The following is a 10,178-nucleotide window of genomic DNA, read 5'->3' as shown; positions in this document are numbered from 1 at the left end:
CGCTGGATGTTATCACTGCGCACAGACCCTGATTATAGCTCCTCAGATTGCCAAACGTCATGGCCTTCAGATCTCTCAAATTGACTTTTCTGAGCCACAGGGAGGGAAGGGCGCTTGTGATCGTAAGGCAGCCACTATAAAGTCGCACATGGCAGAATATCTGAATTCTGGACACGAAATTGAGACTGCTGCACAGATGAAGGAAGCTATCGAGTCTTCCAGGAGTGTGCGCGGCGTAAGTGTGAAGGTATGCAGTCCTCCCAATGTTCCATCCAACGAGAGTTTCAAGTGGGAGAAAGTGAGCTTTGTCAGCAACCTACACTACGGCCAGGAAGGGATAAGAACGTGGAGAGCCTACGACATTGGCCCTGGGGAGAGTATTCCCTGGACAAAGTTCGATGTCCCTGAACAATCGGAACTGCCGACAATGGAGATCAGACCCTCGACCAGCGAGACTATCACAAGCTTTGTTCCAGTAAAACCCAGAGGAACAGGTGGCCGAACCCCTGTAACTGAGGTAGAAGGCAACTCAGACTGTGTAGATGAGTCATCAGATGAGTCAAGCGTTGATGTTGATGCTGCCAACAAGTGGCGATTATTTACATGCCAAGAAGAGGGATGTGTCAAGACATTTAAACGGCATTCGTCGCTTGTTAAACACTTGGACTGCGGAAAACACAAGCGTGCTCTAGAGTATGAAACGCTCTATGACAAGGCCATGATAGAATACACGACTAAACTGGAATGTGGCGCGAGTAAATGCCCAACGGTCCTGGACGGAAGTAGACCATCACTACCAACTGTGCCAACAACTCTTCCAATGGGATGGGCACTGAAATCGTCACAGTCCCGTCGCACGAAGTTTACTGAAAACCAAAAGCAGTACCATTACAGAATCGCGCCCATTGAAAAGCGTCGCCCGGGAAAAGTGGGGTACCTATGATGCTTTGCGGGCGCAATGACCTGGGAACTGAGGTTTCAAAAGTTCACCGCCAACTTCGGTCTTTAAGACCTGAATTGCCGAATTCCCAAGCGGGAGTTGTAAAATTTCGCTTTGCGTCCGTTTACAGACAATGGAGATACAATTGGAACAATTAGTATTGTTTGAAAGTGGTGAAATGCTCTTTTCGTCGGTAAAGAGCGAAGGCTTCGTTTGCATATTAACAGAGCGTGAAGTGTTTATCCGTATACTAAACACGCGATCGCGAGCAATCCTTTACGATAAGAAAAAATCGACGTCCGCCCCGTGGAATTCTGTAATCTATCCGTATTTATGAACGGAAATTCTCATGTAGTCCTTACTTTTAATGTTTTAAGTAGCCACTTATTCGCGTGGAGAGTTGGTTTTGTTTTGGAACTGAGCATTTTTTAACGCTTTGCGATCACCGATCGCCGTCACCCGACGCGCTCGGTGACTTCGAAATCTGTCCACGTTGGAGCTCTATTTTCAAGGTGAGTGTTTGCTTTTGATTTTAGTTTTCTTCTACTATAAATGTATTGCTACGAACATAAACGAAATTGCTTTCCTCGAAGAGAGATCGCTAAATTCGATCGCACCATCGGATTGTGTCATAGATTTTTAAACCAGCTGTGTGAACCTAAATAAATGTAAATAAACATTCGGACTGCCGATGGTTTGTAGTTTTGCTTTTGGCTTACCATACATTATTCTGTTTGTTTAGCTCTGATAATTTGAAGATCTCGCATTACTGAAATTAACGTTCCCTTATTTATACTCCAAATACGACTTTGCTTTCACTTTTAGTGGACATAAATCTTAAGTAGAAAAGGTTGCTGAAAAGCTGATAAGTTTCTTTATTCTCCCTAGTGGTGTTATCATCAAAGTATTGATGTTGTAAAGAGAAGTGTGATTTTGATATGCTTATATGAACTGATCCCCCTTGAGCACTCCAGATCGATGTGATTTGTTTACTTTTTTCGTTCATGCTTCAATAAAGTTACTGTCACAATGAACTGCCCAAGATATATGAAAGCTTTCTGGTAATTTTTTTTCTCTCATTTATTTCCAGGAATACCTCTTCACAATGAACACCACAGATTTTGGTCGGCCCATGTCTTCTCCAGCTAAAACAGTAGGCTCAAAAATATTTCTGGAGGCTTGTAAGGGACTTAGTCCTTTTGGCTTTTTCAATGAGAGACAGTGCAAAAAAGGAGCATATAAACAAATAGAAGAGATGCTTAAACAATATGGGCTGACGGATGATGATATTTATCTGGACAGAAACTCCAGGAATTTTATTTCAGCGGAAGCCTTTATTTTGACTGTACTTGCTGGGAACAAACTTAAAGACCCTGGCCAAAGTGCAGAACAATTTTCATGGGCTAGTCTATGCTTGTTCTTTGCCCGAACCGTGGTAAATTCCACTTTTTCAAGAGAAATTGCTGCTGGAAGTGTAACTGGATCTATGACTACAAGCAACACACAAATTGTAATACTGGCAACAGAAACCTTTTCCACACAAGGCAGTTGCACTAATGTACCACAGCCTAAAGTGTTCACTGGCTGTATCAAGCCCCCAGAGTCAACATCAGCTCTGGCTGGACGTTTACCAGGTGGACAAACATTGTGATCTACTAAACTGGAGGAGAGGGTAAAAAAGCAGAGCAAAATATTGAGTGACTTGGCGCTGGAAGTTAATTATGGTTCTAAGGTTTGCAAAATTTCTATGTAAATGTTTGTTGTTTTGTACATGCAGGCCGCTCACCCAGTTTAATTTGTTCCACTGTACACTATGTTACTAGTACACACATGGTTTTCCTGAAAATATTTTGATCCTTATTATAGGTACAATTGGGTGAATTTAGGGAGTTTTATCAATGTAGTTGTCGAAGTAATTTCAAATGTTCTACTAATGTGTGTGACATTGAAAAATAATATTTTGATGTTTCTCTGAAATTGTTGGTAGTAAATCAAGAACAGATTAAAATTATTTAGAAAATAAACAGGACCAGATTGTTGATGGAATACAATTTTGGCATATTCTTATTACAGATTGACTTCCTCCATGGCATGTCATTATCAGTGGGCCGGAGATTTAGACAGCAGTGCAGTAGTGACTCAGTCTGGCAAGGACAACTGTAAAAACAAGATATTATCTTGTTGACTAAGCTAATTCGTACAAAGGCTGGGGGCAGTCTTTACAATCAGATTGCAGAAGAGCAGGCAACAGTGCAACTCCCACCATCAGCAATCTTGAAACTTCAAGATCAATGCAATTCTGGGCAAACAATTGATGAGATCAGGAAGATATTGCCACCTGGATATCTTGCAACCAAAAGAAAGGTAATTGTCTTTCAATTATATGTGTCTTTCCTGATATACTTCAAATTATCTGCATAGGGTCTTCTATTTATAAGATCAGGGTGAACACACAGAAAACATTTTACAAAGTTCGAACATAAACAAATTGAACTTTGGTTTGGATCAAAAGATTGCAGAATTCTGCACAATTCCACATACAATCGAAGTTTTTTCCCACACAATTTGCCTCCGAAATTTTGCACTACACTGTAGTGATTTTCTCCCTGCATCCTATTATTGTATTAAAAAGGCAAACTTGGTGATCAGACTTTAATTCAAGTAAGGAAAGTCTTATCGTTATAAATTTGGACACACATTTTGCCCAGTGTAAGAAACAAGTCACATGTATGGTTTACTTTCATTTTGAAAACAGTGTTTTGGTAAAGTGTAGAATATATCAATACTGATATGGCAATCAAAATGCTTACAGCATCCACTAGAAGGGATTTTCACTTTGTGAGCAATGCATGAAAAATCTCTCTTTGGGCTGGCCAATAATTAAATAAAATTTGATGATAACATAATTTTGCAAATTTTTTTTCCTTAGGTTGCTGAGCTAAAGAGCAAATACAAATTAGAATTTGAGGCTATAATGCAGCCACAATGAACACCAACTGGTTATCGCATTGAGCCCGCCCGTTTAGTTGAATGTCTGCGGTTCCTTTACTATTGGCTTCCTAAGGAACAGGGGTGGTACCTTTATGGGGATGGGAGAAAGTATGGCAAGAAAGACACTGTGATGATGGCTATCAGCAATGTGAACAATGAGCAGAAGTTAAATGGCGTAGAGTTTCTAAACCCAAAAGAAATGTGGCCTGTTCATGTTTTTCATCACAAGGACAGCCGTCGAAACCTTGAGCTTAACATTGGAGATGGCCATGGTGGACAAGGTATATGCACACTTACATGTTAAACTTTTATAATCCAATATTAACTTTTGATAAATTGACCAAATTACCATTAATGTTTCCTAAAATTGAAATGAAATACTCATAAGCTGATCATTTGAACAGTTCAAGATAAATAACATGGTTCAGCAAACTTGATTTCAGCTTTGTAACTTTTTGTGGTGCTTGAAAACACTCTGAAATGGTACAAGAGGAATTGCAACATCTATAAGGAAAATAAATTATATCCTCTCACATAATCATAGTCAGCTTTCAAGCAACTAGTGCTTGAAATATATTTATAATGACGTAACCTACAGGCATCATGTCCTGGTAAATTGCGTAGTGTTATTATAGATCATTTGTTCATTAACATTGTAGGATACTTGAATGAATGGATTAAAGACAGTCAGAACCTGGGCCACCAGGTGTTCCTTGGTGCAGACTCTAAGTTCTTGGATGCTGTTGCTGATCCAGAGCTCAGCCCACTCTCCCAAGACAAGTGGAACCTATGGATGCAGTGCTCAGCATCACAAAAGGGAAAAGTAGATCCATCCACAGGACTGAGAACAGACCTCTTCCCAAGTCCTCTTCCCAAGTCCCTGCTTCCTGCTCTCACCGGTGATCATATCCTTATGTGTATTAGCCATGGCTTCACCAGAGTTGCAGAAAATCTAATAATGAAGTTTGTCTGGACATGTCTTGATCTGGAGTCAAGGTTGGTGTATTAGTTAATATATACTGTTTGGGCGGTCTGTGTTCATGATTAAAACCTTAAAGAATTTTTGATCTGACCTAGAAATGATATAAAACACTTGGTGACGTGTGCAAGAAACCTAAAGAGCACCCAAGCGAGAATGAAGTGACTGGAATTGTTTACAAAGTTGAGTGTACATGTAGATCCTGTTCATGTGTATACATTGGTAAAAGCACTTTGGGGGGGGGGGGGGGTGGGGGCAGAGAACAAGCCTGGCACAAGAGGAAACAACAAACCGCAATTGAACAATTATTGTGCCCCTTAGGGATCGCTTATTCATCTAGTCATTTTTAATAGTCCGATGAAGGCAAACAGAACATTGCCAAAAATTTAGTTTTTATATTTTTTCATCATTTTTAGGTCAGATCCAGCATTAAGGTTTTAGGTAATATAGTTTTTTTGGAGTTTGAGGATATGCCAAAGATGCAACCCTTTTAACTAGGCTAGTACACTGACCTCCTACCCTCCTGAATGAACCCTGTTGCTTCTACCATGTACATGCTGTGTTTATCTCACATGCCCCTGCTTTTAAATATTAAAAATTGTTATTGTCACCTTTTTCTATAGGTATGGTAGAGAACGAAGGAATGCTGCATTGGCACATCTTGCTGCTAACATGAATTCAAGAGATGTCAGAGGAGGTCATTTTGAACTTCCAATTGATCCAAGAGGTCACCTAGGTGACCTCAGCCTCAACAAGTCACAAGCCTACACCATCCTGGCTCCCTCAGAGGACTTCAAAGACAAACATTACAATCACATCTTGGATAATGTAAGTTCTGGTGTTTACTTAAATCATCAAACCTGACCACGAGTTAAATTACTCAGTTATAAGGAGTAACATAATTACTACAAAACACATGCCATACATGTATACCCTTAGCAATTACTTAAAATAGTTTTCCAATTATATCTATCAGTACTAAAGTTCCTGTATCATATTCATATGTTCTTCCAAGTTGTGAACTGCAGCAGATGTTGTCCCCAAAGCTTGCTGAGGCCCTTGGATGGACATCACAAAAGATTAATGACATTGACTGTGTGAAGTTTATTTGGTGGCATTTCTATCAGATGTACAGGATACTGCGGAAAGATACAGCTCAACTAAAGCCAGGGCATCCAATCAGTTCAACAAATGTTGAAGACTATGAATTTGGATTACACGACTCTGAAATTGCCAGATATGTTTACCATGCCAATATGTTCCATGCTTTGATGGTTTTCCGTTATGGCTGCAAAGAATTAACACCTTATATGATGAAATTTGTGGATGTTGTCCCAAAACATCTCCACAGCACCCCATTCAAGTCACTCATGCGTGTAGCAACTGAGGGTGGAGAATGGACCCATTACATGCATATTTGTTTTATTATCAGGTATGTTATACCAGCATTTACAAATGACTACCGGTATACTGTAGTAGTGAAATATAATGTATTATCTGATCAAAACCACAACCAGGACCAGGAATTTAAGGACCTGACGATTGTAGGGTCCAGTTCCTGACTATCATTTCCTTAATATCAAAATCTTTCTGTTTGCTTTTAGCATTCAACACGAGATGGTGGCCTTCACAAGCCTGACACAATCCTTATGCTGTTGTCTTGGTCATACCCTGAACAGATTAGGACTGACTTTGAGCATTATGTGCAACGACATGTTGCAGCATATACAATTCAGAAGGGGTAAGTGTCTATAATAAGATAAAAGCAACATCCACTTTTCTACAAGTAATTGCTTTCATAATTAAAACCATTTTTCCCTAATTCACAGTCAAACCACTATTGCTTTCCTGTGGTTTGCCATGAATTACTCTTGTTTGGTTACATAGGCCTTTTCCTTATGATCAGCAGTGACATTACAATATCTTGTTTTTTTGTGTGTGTTACAGGTGGAAGACTCATGTCCATCCCAGACCAAATCCTCCAGTTGCTGTGTCTGGTGTAAGTGTAGTTAGGCAATTGTTGCCACCAAGGAGGATGGACTTTGTTTTAGTTGGAAGGATACCTGGTAGGTGAAAATTTCCTACAGTGTATAAACATACAGAAGTATTAAAATAGTGCTGTTAACAAATGCTTGAAATGATTTTGTACATGAAACCTGTGCAAATAGAAGTAAATAAATACACAGCTGTCACCTTATAACTAAACAAAGAACTAGATTGACATGCTCAAAGATTAAATAGACAAGTGTAAAGTCAGGGGGTGTTGTCTCCTGCAATAATAATATTGATCACATGTCATATCTTTTTTTAAAGTTTTTGCATGAACAAGAACAGCAACAACATATGATTTTATATGAATTATATATGTGTATGTGTGGTTTTAGGATCAACACAGAAGAAATTTACAGAGAAAGTGGAACAAAATGGTGGAAGAGTTATTTCAATGTCAAAAGAGAACCTACCTCATGAAAGATGTTATCTAGTGTGTTCAGAAGATGAGGTCAAAAGAGATTGCTCAAAGCTTAGCAGTGATTTGGTGATGGCCTACCAAAGGGGATGGACAGTTGTGAAACCAAGCTTCATCAGATTGAGTGGGCAGTAAAAGAAAGAATTCCACCCAACGTAGAAGAGCATGCAGTAAACTTGACTCCTCTTGCAGCTTTGTCGACAGGTGCATGTGGTGTAATGCAGCAGTCTGTAGAACGGTTACGATTTAGGTAATGCTCTATTTCATGATCAGAATCTAATTTCTTGTCATAACATCATACCGGCTACAAAAATTTGGTAAATGATCAGAATCTTTTTCCTTGTAATAATGCCAAGATATAATCAAGCATGCAGGTCATGATCCCAGTCTAATCTCATATTATCACTTCTTGAGAACAGTAAAAGAATATCTGCAGGCTGACATTTGATTGTACTTTGTTTCAGTAAAGAGATTTCTGGTTTTGCTGCCCTGAAGAGAACAATAAGAGAAGTGGAAAAGGGCCCAGTGAATGAGAGTGGTAACAAATCTCAGATGAGGGTTCACAAGAAGAAAAAAGATGCAATGGTTTCCCCCAAAAAGCCACCAAATGGTTGGACAGCATTTCTCAATGAGAAATTGGAAGAGGTTAGTTGAATAAACTTATGGAAATTTCAATAAAATGAAATCATTTCTACATTTATTTTATTTTATGTCATTTGTTTGATTTTTTTAACTTTTGTTGACTGAAAGAAAAATATAAGTGAGATAATGAATTCTGGCAAATGTAGTATTTGTCTTGAATATAGAAAAGGTAGCTGAATTTATTGAACATTAAAACAATTTACATAAAATATAATACTGATCTGATGTTTTTACTTTAAATTGCTTCTAGAGAGTGCAAAACAATCAGAGTCCTGGACGAACAGAAAGGATGACGTTCCTCTAATCAATTCAAAGCATGGCAGAGGACTGGCGACAACTTTCTGACCTGGAGAAGAGAGACTATAAACAGAAAGCCACTGACCTCCATTTGTCAAGGAAAGAAGCGAGACATCAAATTCGTGAGAAAACAAAAGAGAATCGCCAGAGAGAACAGCTCCGGGAAAAGGCGTATGAAACTTTCGCTAGTATCAGAATTAGTGATGACCGAACTGTAAATAGAACAGCTTAAATCGTCTCAAAAAGCAAAACGATGTTTGTAGATATAAGGAAAATAATAAACATTATATATACTGTTCAAAGGTTGTGCCAATAAGTTAAGCAACATCGCGAACATTGATAGCAATTCCCCGTAATACGAAAAAACAAATATGTTGTATTCGCTGCTTTTTTTACCTTCGTACAGTCAGTCACTTTGTTATCAAAACAAAGGGTCATTGGCACCTCTAAGTTTGTGACTAGTATTTCGGGTTTCATTGATGCAGTAACAACCTTCCACCTTTAAGTTAACGTGGATTCGTTCTTTTTGGCCAAGAACCTGGGACAGGGTATGGAAAGGATGATAGTGCCATTGTGACGTTGACAATGACTAACAAGAAAGTACATCACGGCCATACATGTAGTCTGAACTACAGAGAGCGAGCAGAGAGCGAGAAATAGATCATACTTTGCTGTTTATGTTGTTGGTCACGGAATGGTGAAAATTTTCCGGCTAGAATGAAAGAAGTTTTCAATTGACTCGCTGTGCAATTTTGTGGAAAGGTGAAAATTTACGGACTTGAGAGAAATAGAAATTATCAAGCGCGTTCTGTTTTTCTTTCTTGATTGGCGATGATAATGTTGGCATTTCAGGGAGAGGGAAAGAGTTTCTGTTCTGTTGGTCATGACTTATTACATTTGGTGGCTTTTAAAAAAGCCGTTTGTGAGGCAAACGAAGATAGTTTACCAATTGCTGAACAATCAGCAACAGTCGGCAGCAGTGTCTTGGCGGTAGCTGTTTTGGCGAAACGAACAGGTGGACTCTGCGAACTTGATCTTCACGAGGAGGGATCGTGACGGCAGGTCCAGGGCAAACTCGGCGAAGGTTGCGTAGAAGTAGCGGTCGTCTTGTTTAAGCTTAACGTCCCACTTTTCACCAAGCAGGGGTCGAGATCGTGGAGTCGATTCTTCGATTTCTCCACCTTGAAATTGTTGTCAACCGCTGACCCAAGTAATTCAAGATCGTGGCGAAGATCAGCTGGGCCCATTTTGATGACGAAGGTGCGAGCTGCCTTGGAAGATATTCCTCTGTGGATCTCGCAGCGGAGCTTGGCTGCCAAGTCGTACCGCCGAACTTGAAGCTGATAGGCGCGGTTGGCCATGTGTAGTTGCAGGGACTGGGAGAGCCGCAGGATGGCTCCTTGTCGGATTTCCAGGACCGCCTTCTTTAACTGGGACGAAAGTTTAGTGTCCTGAAGTGTGTGTACCGCGGACGCTGGGCAGGTCAGCCTGAAGTTTGCTAGAAGGCGAACGGCGACACCATCTGAAAACTGGCACTTCTGAGCATTTAGGAGAACCTCAAAGCCGAACTCGTCTTGATAGAGCTCCAGGACAATGAAGACGACGTCTGCACTGTTCGGGGTGAGGCTCACGAGATCTCCGCAGCTGATTTTGTTACCATCAAGGCGAACGATGGTCGCGAACTGCGGTGCTATGGCTGACTGAACACTGACAGGCGCCGATACGGGAGTTGGTGTTGTTGCTGCTGGCGCCGCTTGGGGCGAAGCTGCTGGTTTTCTCCTCTTGACGGTACCAGGAGTGTGTTGTTCTGGCGGTGGTAGTACATCGCGGAAAGAAGCAATGAGTTCTTCGTTTCCGTACTC

General features: G+C 40.3%; 1 pseudogene across 1 annotated transcript; it reads left to right on the top strand.

The window, feature by feature from the left end:
• Window positions 1–594: 594 nt before the first annotated feature.
• Window positions 595–8,718, top strand: LOC145481387 (uncharacterized; annotated as a pseudogene). The gene is made up of 11 exons (XR_014048634.1): window positions 595–2,672; window positions 3,014–3,304; window positions 3,870–4,212; window positions 4,591–4,927; window positions 5,534–5,742; window positions 5,895–6,346; window positions 6,515–6,651; window positions 6,858–6,976; window positions 7,295–7,627; window positions 7,842–8,022; window positions 8,270–8,718. The product of XR_014048634.1 is annotated as an uncharacterized LOC145481387 (transcript).
• The last annotated feature ends 1,460 nt before the right edge of the window (window positions 8,719–10,178 follow it).

Source organism: Orbicella franksi, chromosome 3 (genome assembly GCF_964199315.1).
Source record: "Orbicella franksi chromosome 3, jaOrbFran1.1, whole genome shotgun sequence".
NCBI lineage: Eukaryota > Metazoa > Cnidaria > Anthozoa > Scleractinia > Merulinidae > Orbicella > Orbicella franksi.
Note: the sequence above shows the minus strand (reverse complement) of the source record. Positions and strands in the feature narration are given on the sequence as shown.